At 36.8% G+C, this 17,294-nt stretch overlaps 1 long non-coding RNA gene across 1 annotated transcript in view; it reads right to left on the bottom strand.

The window, feature by feature from the left end:
* Positions 1–3,233: 3,233 nt before the first annotated feature.
* Positions 3,234–17,294, bottom strand: part of LOC123618341 (uncharacterized) — a 34,449-nt gene continuing 20,388 nt past the window's right edge. Inside the window, exons 3-5 of the long non-coding RNA XR_006726765.2 lie at positions 8,295–8,403; positions 7,741–7,852; positions 3,234–4,608 (exon numbers count right to left, since the gene is read on the bottom strand). This is a non-coding gene — a long non-coding RNA (uncharacterized LOC123618341). The remainder of the gene's footprint in view (positions 4,609–7,740; positions 7,853–8,294; positions 8,404–17,294) is intronic.

Here is a 17,294-nt window from a genome sequence, read left to right as displayed (position 1 = left end):
CCCTATGTGCTTGCCAATTTGGCTTTTCTCAAAGGAAAAGAAAAAGAAAGCTTTCTCTTATCTTCATGACAGCCTGGAATTTTACAACTTCCAGGAAAGGGCCCCACCTAAGTTCAGCTCCTGCCTTCCCACAGAGACGGGGAGATAGGGCTGCTTGCCTCCTTGACGATCACATTTCAAAGAGGAGGCTTCTAGGGTTTCAGAAAGACAGTCCTGGGTTGTAAAAGTGACAAGAGATTTTTAAAAAAACATTTATATCTCAAAAGGGAAAAGAAAGAATTACAAGTTGTCTAAAATAAATGCTCTAAAGAAAGGCAGGTCCGGGCCCACAGGCAGGAAGACCTTCATCTAAAGTTTGGTCAAGCTGAGAGGAATTTTAAGGCAGTCCCTGTCAGTTCATTTTACTCACAACAGCATCCATGAATAAATATCTACACAGTGAAAGGTACTGGACGGTCCCAATCGACATCACCTTAGCTTTAACTGTAATATTCTCCCAATTCATTTGTCATGTGTTCCCTGGGATAAGCTCCTTTTTCTCCTAAACCATGACTACTTGGCTACCTCCTGTATCACTGCCTGGGCTGGGCTGGGCCCCTGGAGGATACGTACCACGTCAAAATTCAATTCAATCCAGTCAAAGGAAAACAGGATTAATTTTCCTTGCAAAAGAACTTCAAGTCCTGTTTCATATTACCCTAAACAGAAAATTGTCAACTCTTCTCTTTTGTGAATTTCTAAAACCCCCTGGAGGCTCTTCTCTAAATAAAACTCGACTTTGATTGCTCCTACTGCATGATACAAGTACCTGAACTCGGTTAAAATGGAACGTAGGGTCATATGGAATGGAAGGCTCACAGATGTACAAGTGCGGAGCCAGTCTGGTTCAATGCAGTGGAATAGTGAATATAGTCACTTGTGCCAGGCTTTAAATATATGCATTGGTCGCTGCCTGTCCATTCACTCTTTGAGACAGACCTTTATGCTGACATCATCACCTGGCTCTCTGGGGCACTGATTTGGTTGACATACATCTGGTCCCCCATCCACCCTGTTTGCACAACCACCCACATCTTGGCGGCCTAGCTCTCTGAAAAGACACAGCTGCCTGATGGGATGACTCAGGACTGTGCTGACCGAAAACAGCCTCTGGCTTCAGTTGGCGAGTGGCTCTGTGTTCAAGGACAGTGTTCAAAGTCAAAAAGTTTTATGCCTAGGTCTTGTTAAGAAAAATGTTACCTTGGAACTATCTATTCCCCAAACATATGACATGTGTCCTGACTTCATGTCTTTCTAAATTCATGCCTGTTTGACCGGCAGTACTGTGAATCTCTCTTGCTGTTCTGCTGAAATTTTTTCCACCTGGCAAATTCCAACTATCAATTTTGCTCAGAAATCATCACTCCCATAAAACCTCCTTTGATTTCTTGTGAGGCTGAAACAACCTGCACTCCCATATGCCCACAGCACTTTGTAGACACAGCTCTCCTGGTGCTTACCTCATTGGCTCTTACTGCTCTGATTGGTTTTCTGACTCTTCTGCCAGAGTGTGGGTTTTCAAAGCTGGGGGTGTGTCTTACTCATCCTTCTCCATTTTTGCCAGAGCATCTAGAACAGCATGGGTCACAAGGAAGATTCTCCCCAAGTGAAGCAGTTCCCCATTTAGCACAGGTGCTTTATAGCTTCAATAGTTGTTATCTCTTCAGGACCCCATCCTTACAAGGTTCCCATTTTGGATGAAGGAAGAGGCTCAGGGATGGTAAGTTTTTGCCCAAAAAGTAAGTGGTGGAGTCAGACTTAAAATATATGATTATTATGATTATATTATACAGTAAATAAAGGATGAATTTATACTAAAAAACTCCAAATTACATTTTCCATTTAATGCTTATTGGGTATCTGAATAAATGAAAAAAAAATTAGGAAGGTTACTTTTCTATTAAATTTAAAATTTTTCTTTTATATATTCATCTACTCCACCAATTACTCTTGCCTTTCCTTGCAAAGAAACTGAGATGTGAGATTTAAGAAAAAAAAATTTTTATGACGTTCAGTCTGAAGCATTAATTTTCTTCACATCAATCTTGTTTGAAAATAACTACTTGAATTAATTCATTCTGCCAGGCTCAATTTTACAATACTGGACTAACTGAGAATTACATTTGTCATGCAGAAGTCCTTGTATGTCAGTGTGTGTGTGTGTGTGTTTAAGTGTTCAAACACAGCTTGGCCATGTATCTTTTATTTTCAACTTGACTCAAGAAATTAATGGATCATCTGCCTTTCAGAAGAACGTAATATCCTTTCAGCAAATGGGCATAACTGCCTTACATGTCTCATGTTCATTATTTTATTTTAGTATTTTTTGATATGTCTTGATATATAAGGATAACAGAAGCTAAGAATTTAAATACTCAATTGTGGTCAAAATAAAAATTACACTCCACAGAATTCCCACTTCTAAGTCTTTACTTATAAAGTAAAATCCAGCTTTTCATAACATGCCTTTAAGGCTTCCAACTGAATAGCTGAATTCCCAAATTGAGGCAAAGCAGAGGAACTTAAATCATGCTACCCCCATTTGAATATGCATAAGGTATCATCCTGGAAAAAAAGATACTGTAACAAATAGAATGTATTAGTTTTCTATTGCTGCTGTGAAAAGTCATCACAAGTTTAGTGGTTCAAAATAATGCAAATTGATTATCTCACAGTTCTGTAGGTCAGAAGAATGGGTGGGCCCAGCTGGTTCCTCTGCTCCAGACCTCACAAGGTCACAATAAAGTGCTGGTCAGCCTGGCTTCTTATCTGGAAAATCTAGGGAAGGATCCACTTCCAAGCTACTTCAGATTGTTGCTGAATTCAGTCCCTTTGATTGTAGGATTGAAGTCCACATTTTCTTGCTGGCTGTCTTTGCTCCTAAAAGCTGCCTCAACACTTTGAATCTCTGACTTTCCCTTCTGCCACATGTCCTCTGCCTCCAGCCAGAGAATATGATCATCTCTTAGGCTCATGCAAGTACTTCAGGCCACCCAGATAATCACACTGTTGGAAGGTCTGTAGCCTTGATTATCTCTGCGAAGTCTCTTTTGCCATATTCCCAGGTGTCAGGGATGTGGGCATGAACATCTTTAAGGTTGGAGGTGGGGCAGCATTCTGTCTACCACACAGAGCACATAAATAAAGGCAAACATGTAGAACAATTTCCTGATGATAGAAATCCAAGTCTGCAAATGGAAAAATTAAATTTATATACTACAAAAATCTATGAAAAAGGATGAGATATATTATTTTTGTTGATTGCATATCTGATTCATATTTTTTGAAAAAAATTACTGAGCAATATGTACCATACCAACTCTAAGTAAATAGTAATTTTAAAAACCTTGGAAACAGAAGGAGTGCTATAAGATTTGATCATTAACATTAAGTCCAGTTAAACATAAAAATGACTTTTGTTAGAAAAGAATCTGTATGTATATATGTATGTATATGTATAACTGAATCACTTTGCTGAACACATGAAACTAACATTGTAAACTGACCACACATCAATAAAACTTTTCTAAAATGAATTCAGTAAAATAGTTTTTGAAGAAAACCCAAATCTGTGCTTTACTAGCAGTGATTGTTGTTCATGGACATAGCTAGATATCAGGGGATGAGATGTTAGTCACTGGGGTGACCCCAGCGTATCATTCAAATTAAAAAGCAAAATATCACTTATACCTTTATCTAGAATCTGTTTGTGAGTCTTCCAAAGGCCCTGGTCTAGTCTGATAAGAGAGTACTTTAGCAAATATACAATTTGGTTTCTCTAAATTGCTCTGTTTTATTTCCCATTTTTAACAGGGCAAGTCAACGAGCTTTTGAAGTGAGGATTCCTTTTCAGTTTACATTTTTCACCCTGGATTCTTGCAGAAATGACCCAAGATGGAGTTCTATCTTCTTCAGATTAATCTTATAGGTACTGTAACAGCTGCCCCTTCTTATGTGTCCTGCAAGCCCAAATCCTAAAACTTAAAACTGATGACAATTTACCCTAAGAAAAAAATCAGAAAAGCAAACATGCAGATCAAGGAATTACCAAATAAACTAATTTAAAATAAAGTTAAAAAAACAAAGATGGACAGGTATATTCAAAGATATATCATTTAATAGTATGAAATCAGTCTTATTCTCAAGGTATTTAATATTTTAAAAAAGACTTCCATACACAAAAGTTGGCATAATTTCCAATTTAAATAATACGGACCAATCAAGGACAATCAAGTGAAAATATCTGGGAAGTCAGGGGACAGAAAAGAATTAATTTTTATTTTCCTTTGAACTACAGATATGCAGTGATTTAAAAATACGAAAAGATAAGGTCAAATGCAGCAAATATCAATTGTCCATCTCTTTTCTCATAAGCACACGTCTAGTAGAGTGGTTCTGCAGAATCTCTCTTGGTGACAAATCCATTTAACTCTTTAATGAAAATATACCAAATGGAAGCCCTAGCAATGCTTTACGCCGAATCTCGCCATCAGTCTTCATTCTCATTTATTTTTCTGTTCCCCTGTATATGTGTGTCTTTCCCATCCGTTCCTCACAAGGTGCTCAGCCCTGAAGTAGGTAACAGAGATACAATATGAAAAGAAGGAGGAAAAGAAAAAGAAAGAGGAAAAGGAGGGGGAAAAAAAAGAAAAGGGTAAGAGTTTTGGAAACTCCCATTTTTTTTCACATGAAAATGCAGTGAAAGTACTCAAATAAGACGTATTGTTACTTTAAAGCCTTAGAACTAGCTACCTTAGGCTAATATATTAAAATAGAGGGTATGCCCATTGTGTTTTAGTGTGGGTCATGTACTAAGAGGCTGATGGCTGAACTCAATTATCCTCTTACAGCTATTTTTATACATGAATGTTCTTCAAACTTGGGGAATAAAATGTGAGACTTACCTTTCCTCTAGTTTTTAATACTCCTTTCAAATATTCTTCTTTACATATACACTCAAGCTATTAAACTTACCCTGATAGCTGCTAGGATAAGGGCTTGAATGAATTCAACTGGTATCTGACACTACGTTCCTAACATCTGTAACATAAACTTTAATGGATAAATCGGCACAGTAGAGACAATGAGAATTAAGTAATGTTTTAAGTCTTCCAAAACTATTCTATGCAATTAGTTCTAGGCTGACAATTAAAGGAAAAAATAGAGGAAGGAAAATAAAACAACCAAAATAATGAAAGAAGTTTAATGAGTTCTGAGTTCTATATTATCAGTTGACCCATGACTTACATGCCTTCTGTTTTTCATATTAGGTAGGGGAAGCAATCCCCAGCTGGACATAAATTCCATCCCAGTTATATGGTTAGGCTAGTCAAGATGGCTGTTCCCTTGCTGTCTGTAATCCCCTGCTCCACGGGCCCTGCTCCACTCACATGGCCATCCAATCCTCTTAATTACAGGACTTGTTAGTCCCTGGAAACTGATGAGCACTGCTGACATCAATTTTCCCTATAAATGGTGGCCTCCTCCCCGGAGTAGAGAAGACTACTGCCATGTCCTGCCCACCGTCTGTCGCACAGGGTGGGGTATCCCTCTAGGATCTTTTGTGTACCATCCCCCGTCCAGTAAGTCACTGACGTCTCTGTCACTGTCTCCGTGCTCTTTCTTCTGCCTCGACGCTGGGCAACTGCAAGGCTTGCAGGCCTGCAGGAGGCCGCTCAACACCAATGATTCAGGTAAAGGAGATGCGACCACCTCAAAGTCTGTTCAAAAATTCCAATTTTCATCTAAACTTTTATCTTAATTCCACCAGCAGTGGCATCTCCATATCTTCCCAGTCTAATCTTAGCCCTGTTAAGACTTCACCAACAGGCTGAATCACAATGCATTGGGTTCTTATGTCAACGAGCCCCAGGGAGGTTTCTTCCCCTACGCTGGCATTTTACCTACACAGGTGCTTCGGGGTCCCGGCTGGGGGTGGGACCTAAGTCCCTGTCCTCTTTGTTGTCAGTCTATACCTTGAGTAATCTGCCTGACCATCACCCCAGGGGTTTCCTAGTCAGGGACCTCATTATAATATTTGCCTTCCAACTTTTTTTTTGACCCCAGGACCTCATGCATGCTAAGCATACACTCTACCACTGAGCTATTACCCTCCCCCCACCTTCTAACATTTTAAATTCCTCCAAACTGGGGTAAACTATTTCTGAACTGTTCTAATTATTCCTGAAATTTATTTCTTAAAATAGAATTTTAATCCTAGAGCAACAGAGCAAAGTATAAGACTTTTCAAATTACAATGCAAACAAAAAGTTACATTTATTGTCATTAAAATGAAGTCTAGCAACCAAGTTATGTTGATAGAGAAAGCCCTCTCACACTCAGGACTCACCTGTGACTCCCTGACAAAAAAGGTGGAATTTATAACAAATACTTTTCACCCTTTCAGCCTAAAATCACAACAATTATTGCCCCAAGAATTGATAGAAATATCCCTTTTAGGACAGAAGACTCACTCCCTTAACTTGTGGGAGTCTCGATGCCTAACAGCTCACAGCTGAGTCTCTGTTCCTGGCAATTATTCTCTGCCCAAGAGAGTTGTCTAAACGGAGCAATGAACAAGGCAAGGTTATGGCCGCCAGGTGACTTAGGAGACATTTGTGATACAAGTAACTATATAACGAAGTCCATGTAGGGTCTCAAAGGCAACAGGCCTACAAACAGGATGCCATGACGCAGATTACCGATCTGCTGGGTAACGGTGTGATCCGATGCCCTTAGAACTGATTTAGTAGACATTTTTTTAGCCTGCAGAAAAAGTAGGGAATTTTGCAAGCACTGTTTTCACTTGAGATTTCTTTTGGCTTTCAGATAGCTCTAGACCATGTTATTCAATATTAAAAGAAATGCGCTGAAGTTTTGCGTACATGACAACCACAGGCTATTAAGGACTTTGGTCTCTTGCAGATTTTACTCATCCAGGAAATTAACTGCCAGAGTATGTGATGAGACTGGAAGTTCCATTTTGAAACTCATAATATGTGTGAGTATCTTTCTGAAACTGTAGAAAATACATCTGCTTTCAGGGTAGACAGAAAAATATGCAAACTCATATATATATAATATTATATATATCCTGCCCATTCATTGGGTCCAAATAGATGGTAAATACAAGTAATTTAAAGACTCTGTCTTATAGGAACCAGAGCCAATCTAACCACATAAATAACGCAAGTGGCGTATTTGTATCTTATGTTTATCAAAAATGTCTGACCCGTTGGCTATGAACTGTCAAGTTGAAGTGTATAATGGCTTTTATAGCAATAGACAGACATCATCTAATATCTGACAAGCATCTACTGGGTGCCAGTCAGTGAGCGAGTTATGAAGAATCCATTCTTGCCCTCAGCCCAAAATCTGGAGTAGGATCCCCATGTAATTTACATATGTTCCAAATAAATGGTACATTCTTTGGCATTTTAAGTTAAATTTTGTAAATTTTGAATTCGAAATTATATTGCTTGTGATAATTCAAAACTTCTCTTACATTTAGTCAAGACATCAAGCTTATAAGTGATATTAAACCTACCAAAAACTTAAGGAAAATTATATATACAATAATACTTTAGAAATCTTACGATTAAAATAAGACTTGATACTTGTGGCAGCCACTACCTTTCAACGTTGTACTGGAATCCCACCAATGCAGTAAGATTGGGGGAAAAAGAGAAATAAGCAATGTACCTATTGAGAAGAAAGATGTCTTTTCTTCTTTTTTAACAGAAAAATGCTGGATGCCACATCAATGCTGGTATAAGAACGAGAGAATTCTACACTGGTTATAAACAAACAGTACCTAAAACAGAAATGAAACGGTGGTGATTAATGGTGCCTAACACTTTCTATACGATTACTATGTATCAAGCACTGACTAGGGTAAATGCTTTTCTTAGGTTGTCTCATGTAATCCTCACAACAGTCCGATAAAGTTTTCTCTTGCCATTATCACTTTACAGAATAAGAACTAAGTTTCTGAGATGTTAAATAACACACTGCTAATACTAATTCACCGCTAGTCTATAGCTTAAGCACACTCTAATTCAATTGTCTAACATTCCAGGTCATAACTTTGGCCATTGTGTTTGCTGTCTTTCTTCCCCTGAAAAATAATTTTCTTTATTTGGCCCTGTTATACCCCATCAGCCAACAGTACAATTGTTAAGCCCAACACAGCCTGCTGTGAATATCAGTTAAAAGATAAGAACAGCATTTTTGAATGTTGTGGAAAAATACTGTACCAGAAACACATGACTATTGGTCTTGTGTGTCTTTATCCATGTGAATTCCACCATCTGTACTTGGCTTTAGACATCTCTTTTCCTTGGAACACAATTATCTGTTTAAAGACTGAAAGGGAATAGAAACAAATTTCAAGTGGGATGAGTTTCTTCTGAAAGATGAAGTAAAAATTTTATCCTTCAAAAATGTATTGAGCATCCATCACAGGTGATACAAAACTGTTCTAATCTACCATGGATCTAATAGAATTTTAGTCTGCATGTTTCTCCAAAAGAACTAATTTAGTTCATCAGCTTCCCTCTAAGTTCTTCTTAAATAATTTCATTTACATCTGGGGTTTCAACTACTCTCATTGAATTTAAACCTTAAATCCACACCTTGACTCTAATTCTCTTTCTAAAATTCTAGATCAATATATCCAATTACATGCTTGGATTTCTTCAACAAGGCTAGTCAAACATCTACAAGTGAATGTATTTTCTTCCTCTTCACCCAACCTCACCTCACTCTTTCCTAAATTATATCTATTTTGTGTTATAACTCACTATTTATTGTACATTAAACATTTGTTATGCACTAGAACAAAGTGGATGACTTCCTTTTGGACTTTTAAAATAGTGTGTCCATTAACTCTGAGGCTACTTAATTAGCAGTACTAACTATATATTGTAATAAACCGAGTTTATTTTTCAAAAATACTATCATACTTGTACTAATAAAATTAGAAACTGTCTTGAATATAAGGAATACCCTTGTATTATTCAAATGACATAATAGCTTCAGATAAATCAATGAAATATCAGAATAACCATAACTTAAAATTGTAGCCTGAGAATGGTGGAGTTGAGGAAAGATTGGTCTAAAGACAATGTTTTAAAATGAAGAAACTGATGGTCAAGGAAAGTGTTACATGTAAACATCAATTTAATTTAGCATTCAGATTTTCTTGAGGCACCAAACACTTGGTCACATTTCATATAACATCATAAATTATCATTTTTATATAATTCACAAGCCACAGCCATAAATACACATCAATTATTTGTTATTTAAAGCTAGAAGCAAATTGTGATTATAAATACAAAATATTGTACATATAATCCTGTAGTGATTTCTCTCGTTGCTCAAAAAAAACAGCAACTCTCCATTACTATTAATTTCATTACAAGCAGCTTTCCATTGAAACACTTTTGATGGAGAACATATGTTGTTATAGTTCACTTGTACCATGTATAAGTAAGAAATGTTCTTAAGCATTTTATCTAAGTATCCCATGGGATAGAAAGAAAGGGCTTAAGGACCATCTGTTTTGTATCAATGTCATGTAAATTTAGTACCGAAGTATTTAAAGATAGTCTTCAGAACTTACATTCCTCCTACTAACTCAGTAGCAAAATTCAGGGTAAATTATGAGATTAGATTACATTCAACAGTCCCTTGCTCATATAGCTATCTAAAGCATGAAACACAAGTGGCTTGGGTTTACAATTAATTTTAAACCTCTGACCATATTGGTTAGCGCCAAAGAACTTAGAAACGCTTTTCTTTAGTAAAAATGACTGACAGGTAGTTTAAAGGGGAGTCGAATTTGGGAACAACGAAACTTTTACCTAGTCATCTGAAAGCCAAGTATACTGTGTTATTTCATAGCATACCAGTATATGAATCAATGATTTAACATGCTCTGATTTCCTTTGGACGGTCTCAGCGCGCCCCCTACCATTATGAGGTTAAAATAAAAAGTAACTAAAACGAAACACAGAGCTCTCTTTAGCATCCCTTACTACACATACCTCCTTTTCACTCACCGAAAAAGCTGAGTGCAAATCTGACATTTGATTTGGTTTAATGGATCTGCGGATGAACATTTATTTTCAAATTGGAGAGGTTCCATTTTGTTCCATTGTGAAATAATCCTACACGCATTGTCTAAACTGTTTGTTTTACTGTGAAACCAACAGTCCCCACTACCATCACTAACAATTCCCTCTGTCTCCTTCCCCTCGTCTGCGTGTCTCTCTGTATGTGTGAATGCGTGGATGTGTTAGGTTGAGCGCCCGCGCGCGCCTGGGTCCCGGCCTCCGGAGGCTCCAGGAAGCTGGTTGCAAGGGGCACGGGCGCGAACCTGGATTTTAGAGCAATTTGCACCAGCCTGAGTGAGGAGCAGGGACGCTCTTCCAGGGACCCGGGGGAAGCTCCACGTTCGCAATTTGGCCGGTTCGCGGCCAACTTGTGACCCGGTGCGCGGCGCAGTCGGAGTCCGTGCCGCCGGGCGCAGAGACTGGCGGCTCGGTCCGGTCTTGCCGGGAGAGCGGCTCGCTTCCCGACCTTGACTCGCGGATCCCTGCGGCTCCTCGAGGCTGCAGGAGCGGCGGGGAGGCGCTCGCGCTCCTCTTTCGAGTCACTCTTTTCCCACCGCCAAGAGACCTGAGAGCAGCCTCTACCTCCCTCCACTCTGTCTCAAGTTCCAGCGCCCTGTCTGGGGCGCCCTGGGTGCGTGGGGGGATGGTCGGAAATTTCCCTCCAGTCCCGGTGCTGACCACCAGTCACCGAGACTTGAACGGTGCGGTTAAAGGTCTCCGAGACTAATGCAATCTCAATCAAAATCCCAGCAATTTATTTTGTGGATATCCACAAACTAATTCTAAAGTTTACATGGAGAGGCAAAAGACCCAGAATAACCAACACAGTACTGAAAGAGAGCAAAGTTGGACGACGGAAGTTACCTGATTTTTAAGGCATGCTATGAAACTATAGTGTAATCAAGACAGTGCACAGTGTTGTTTTGGAGAAAGAATAAACAAATAGATCAGTGGAATAGACTGGAGAGCCCAGAAATAGAACTTCATATATTTAGTCAACTGATTTTTTGAAAAAGGAGCACAGGCAATACAACAGCAAAGATAGTATTTTTCAACAAATTGTACTAGAACAACTGAACATCCACATGGCGGGAGGTGGTCAGGGGGTGTGTGGGAGGGGGCATGAATCTAGATGCAGACCTTACACATCTCATAAAAATTTATTCAAAGTGGATCTCTAACATGGGTGTAAAACACAACACTATAAAATTCCTAGAAGATAATGCAGGAGAAAATCTAGATGAGGTTGGCATTGGTAATACCTTTTGGGATCTGGCATCAAAGATATAATCCAAGAAAGCAAGAATTGATAAACTGGACTTCACCAATATATATATATATATATATATATATATATATATATATATATATGTTCTGTGAAAGATAAAGTCAAGAGAATGAAAAGACAAGTCACTGTCAAGTAGAAAACTTTTGCAACAGACATAACAGCACTGTTATTCAAAATATACAAAAACTGTTTACAACTCAACAGTAAAAAAACAAACAACCCAACTAAGAAAATGAGCCAAAGAACTTAACATATCCCCACCAAACAAAATACATAGATGGCAAATAAGCATATGAGAAGATGCTCCACTTCATATGTCATCAAGGAAATACGAATTAAAACAACGATGAGATACCACTACATACCCAGTAGAATGGCCAAAACCCAAAATATTGACAACACCAAAAGCTGATGATAACAGAGCAACAGGAATTCTCATTCATTGTTAGTGGGGTACAAAATACAAGCCACTTTGGAAGACAAGGAAGACATTTCTTATGAAACTAAATATACTTTTATCATATGCTCCAGCAATCACATTCCTGAGTATTTATTTACCCAAAGGAGCTGAAAACTATGTCCACACAAAAACTTGCACACAAATGTTTTTAGCAGCTTTATTCATAATGCCAAAACTTGGAAACAACCAAGATGACCTTCAGTAGGTGAATGAATAAACTGTGGTACATTCAGACAATGGAATATTATTCAGTGCTAAAAAGAAATGAGCTCTCAACCCATGGAAAGACAAGGAGGAAACCTACATGCATGTTACTAAGTAAAAGAAGCCAATCTGAGAAGGTTACATACTATATGATTCTAACAAATAACATGCTGGAAAAGGCAAAACCGTGAAGACAGTGAAAACATCAGGGATTGCCAGGGGTTGGGGGTGGGGGGTGGATTAAATAGTTGGAGCATAGAGGGTTTTGAGGGCATTGAAACTCCTCTGTATGAAAATGTTAGACTACTCATAATTCTTGGAGCCCTAGTTAATTTGTGCAGGTTCATAGAAGAAATCAGTGCAGCACATTGGGACAAGGATGCTTGTGATTTAAAAATAAGTTAGAAGGTGAAGGCTATGACAGACATGTGGGCATGTCTGTATGGAAGGGTCAGCTACTATAAACTGGAATCAGCTTCCCATGAATCTGTGTGCTTTGATCTTCAAAAGTTATACTTCCCAGTTATTAGGTAATTCTGAAGTATAGACTCTCAAAATATTATCTGATTATAAAGGACACTGGCCAGCTTCAGAAGAATAATTAAGAATTGCCACTATGTCACTATAGGAACTATCAAGATTCATTTTGCCTAGGAGGTTATCAATCAAAAATTCTCAGCATTTACTTGACATGCAGTTTATTTCTGTATAAATAAAAAAGAATACCATTTTCATTTTGCATAGATAATACAGAAAATGGTATGTGACCTCTTTTCAGATAAGTTCCACTTCATTAAATGTGTGGTGCCTCAGAACTTCAGTCTGCTGTTTTTCTTGTAAAGTGAAAATATATCGATTCACCACTGAAAGCAATTTGTATCTTTCTTGTCACTGAGAGAGCATTTTTATTCCTTTAGCAGAGATTAGTTCCATTACTGCATCTCATTAAAGATTCAAAGCAATTATTTCATGGAAGGATATGTAAGTATCTCAGAAAAAAGGCCACAAGGCCAAACATACTTCAAGTTCAAAGAGACTTAAGCAGTTTATACATTAATAAACTAACTTAAAAGGTAATATTTTATTCTCTGTAATCCTCTAGCCAGTGTCCTAGGATGAATTCTATTTTGTTTTTTGTTTTTTTTTTTCACTTTAAGAATATGTAATGGGAATGGAAGAATATAGTGGCTCAGGGGGTGGGTGCTGGCTTGCCCTTTTTACAATGTGTACAATTGGATTAAGATTTATAAAAATAAAAAAAGGTTTTATAACAAGTGTGGCATTCATGTTTATGTTTTTTTCCTTTTTCAGTTTTATTAGGTAGAATTATTGCAGTTTGATTGCACATACACATTATATTGCATGTAAATACATATATACAATATACTGCACATTTTTAAAGTTTTCTTATTGAGCACTGTTATGAATTCAAACATCCCAAGATATAAAAGTGATTATCTTAAGAAGGAAGCAGTAAATACTGAGGAGAAAAAGGAATTGTGGCCTTTAAACCAGAGGCATAATACCATTTCAATAAAATGTAAATATTTTTCTTATTGTTTTTATCTACCTAGTGATTTTTCTTTGACATAAAAAATGTTGCATGAGGAATAAAATCTTTACAAGAATGACAGGCCACTTTTTCTTTACACTTATTTACATTTTTTCAATATTTCAGCCAAAATATATAATGCTTGAGATAAGCTGAAAAAACTGTTTATATCATGCTTCCAAATTCTCAGGAACTTGCTCTAGATAGTTAATATGTTTTATTCCGCAACTTTGTCATTCAGCGTGTTGAAGGTTCTTAAGTTTCCCCTTGCTCTACCCCAGTGTGAACATCTCTACAATGATTTAAGACAATGATATAGTTATTTACACTTTACTTATTTTAAAAAGGAACTGAGGTAGCTGATCTGGTGGTAGTAAGTAAAAACTGGACTCTGGCTTAGTGCCCAGGGAAAATCACTTTACTCAAAGTTAAATGACCTAAAGTTTAAACTAATAAATGCACATTCATTATAAACTGTAGAGAATGTGCTATGGTAGGTACATCTGAAAATAATGTTCTGGTTAACAACAAACCATTCAACTTTTATAGATATTTCACATGTGTGATTTTCTTTTTCAAAGAATTTTAACATCACCACCATGCAGTGATTACAGATATAAAAATCATGAGTTCCAATCTCCAAAACCAAATTGGACCCTTAGTTAAAATGCGTATATAACATGAACCCGAGTGAGCAGCAGGCCCAGAAAGTAGGTCAGGTGGCAACCATGCCTAAACAGAAACAGATTCTTCAAATGAAAAGCTAGGGAAACTACGGTTTGAAATGCTCAGAGTTACAGACGGTGGCACTGTGCCTTCTGGCCTCATGCTGTACACGCCATTTAGCAATGAACAGCACTGGAGAGATGGGTGGCCTGAACTTGGTCACATTGCCCTTGGTGTTGCAAGCCCAGTTCAGCTGAAAATGAGAAAACTACATTTAAGAAAAGGATATTCCAAAGCCTAATCTTTCAAAATTTTCTGAATAATTTTTGTAGCCTTTTATAAAACAAAGATCAATCCTGGAAATGACTCCATGATATATTAACTCATTCCTTGCAACATTTTGGTAAAAGACATGGCTGTTTGGTTTTTCTAGTCTCATAAATGTAGTTTCCTTTCAAATCACAGTATCTTATTCTCTTACAAAATATTCATGTATCCACACACTGACGGTATGTTATACAGATTACCATCATCATCTAGCCAGGGAAAATGAATAGATGATAGATATTTTCTGCAAGGGACATTCTATACCAATTATCTCTAAACTATATATTTTGAATCCATTTTAAATATTGAAACCTTTTAAAGTTTAAAATTCATTTAAAAATACTAAACCAAATATATGTCTTCTATTATTATTTTATCTCTTCAAAGACTTTAAAGAAAGTAAATATGTTTTTAAAAGGCAGGTGATCATTTCATACTTGTTTTTAAGTCCTGAAATTGATTAACTAAAGAACAGGCTAAGTTAACTGGGCCTTCTATGACTAATTAGAGAAGTCACAATGCATTGTCGTTCAACTGTATAAATGTGACTTTCTTGTGGTTCTTCTTCTGTGCCCTCATATAACAGCAGTATGTCTGTATGCGCAAAGAACATATATACTTGGTTCACATATTAAAATATATGTCTATATATACACACATATACTTGGTTTAATATAAACTGCTCTCTATGAGAGCCCATGCAAGGCATAAACTGTTTCAATAAACGTTATTTAAAAGAATACAGATTGGCTTCAGGGTTATTTATTAGAAATTTAATAAAGGTGATGGTTAACTGCAGGGTCACACGTGGGAAACTCCCTGAGGAATTGCATGCTGTATAGGGAGGAACAATGGGTTTCACTCATCTCCAGTTTTCAACTGCACCTTCAGGTACACCACTTGAAGTACTATGTATGGAGGTGTCAGGTACTAGTCAGTAATGTATTTTATCTCTAATCCTCACAACAACTCTGCAAGGTAGCTATTACTATCCTAGTGTTATCGACAAAGAAGCTGAACCTTCTAAGTGTTTAATGAACAGCCCAAGGCTCAGAGCTAGAGAGCTGTAGTGCTGGTGGTAGTCTCAGTGCTTTGCCCTGGCCCCGACCCCTGCCATGACATTACATCATGGTACCTCCTTTGAAAATGAAATTTCAACCACATTTTTAGTTAAGAGGAAGTCTGAAGGAACATTGAAAAATATTTTAACATCTTAGTACTAAGTAGACTATATTTTTCCTAAATATGATTCTACAGAATAATTTTTACCACCGTTTATTCTCCTCATATAATTGAAATTATTTACTATTTCATATGCTCAATCTCTTTTTATTGAGCGGATGCCATGAAAAAGGGGGATGATTTTTAATTGAAAATGTTTCACTTGGAGAGATCTTCAGAGACCAAAACATTCATCTCCAAGGCTGTCCTAGGAGGGAACGATAAGAGCACAGATGGGTACATGGCCATTATTGCACATGTAATAAGTTACACATGATGTTTACTTTGGAAAATATTTATGGAAGTTAATTTTCCATTTAATTAGCTAGCATAATGTAACTGGATGTTCCAGAAAATATACCCTTAATTATATCTCAAGTTTATGATGATCTATGTTTTCTCTCTAATCATACATATCCAGAAGAAGTAGACAATTTGATTAACTCTGATGCAAAGGCCAATATTTTACCTCGGTTTGAAGATGGAATATACTTTACATCTTTAGAGCTGACAGCATTTCAGAATAAATGTTCTAAAGGAATTTTTTTCAATCCTTATGTGTAAAATTTCAGTAGACAAAATAGCAATCTCTTAGTGCAGTAAGGCAATGCTTTCTGTTTGATATCAAGTTCCAACTTTCAATAACTGCTGGACAGAATCCAAAAAGCATAGCTGAGAACATATATCTCAATAATGCACTGCAGGCTTTACAAATATTGAAAAGGAAGTAGAAACATTTTTTAATATTATTGGAGCAAATAAAATTTCCCCCTGGTAAATGAACTTCATGTGTGAGATATTATTTTTTTATTGAGTAAACATTTGAAAACTACTTGGGTCAATAAAAAGAAATCTACAAATAGTGAAGCAGTCAGAATTACCATCATGCATATCATTTCCAGGATTTTAACCTAGCTAAATATACTAGTCCATACGTTTAGGATTAAAAATTGATACTTTATTAACTGTTTTCTCACTTTCCTGCATTTTTAACTTTTCTCAAAGCTTTTATGAAATTCTTGAACTTACAGTGAAAATGTCAGCATATTTCTAACTTTTATATATTTGTAGGGTTTTTGTTGTTTTATTTTTGCCCAGTAAAACATGTGTGTAACTGAATGAATGAATTAAAGTTATATTTGCAAAATGCTTTGAAATCCACACAGTAGTAGAAAGTAGGAAAAGTATACACATTTTCATATGACCTGTATTAACCAGTTATATCTAAAAACAATAGAGTTCTCTATCCCTTATGCTGAATGTCTACACAAACTAAATCAAATTAAACGATCAAAAATAGATCTACGTTCTACTAGAGCTCAAGTCAATCTTAGGAACCTAAGAGAGGTGTCAGTTTTGTCCAGGAGACAAAAATGCATCTGCATAATTTAGTGAGTTCATCTATTTTATTCTGAATTT

This window comes from Camelus bactrianus, chromosome 5 (genome assembly GCF_048773025.1).
Source record: "Camelus bactrianus isolate YW-2024 breed Bactrian camel chromosome 5, ASM4877302v1, whole genome shotgun sequence".
Taxonomy (NCBI): Eukaryota; Metazoa; Chordata; class Mammalia; order Artiodactyla; family Camelidae; genus Camelus; species Camelus bactrianus.
This window is presented reverse-complemented; position numbering and strand designations above follow the sequence as displayed.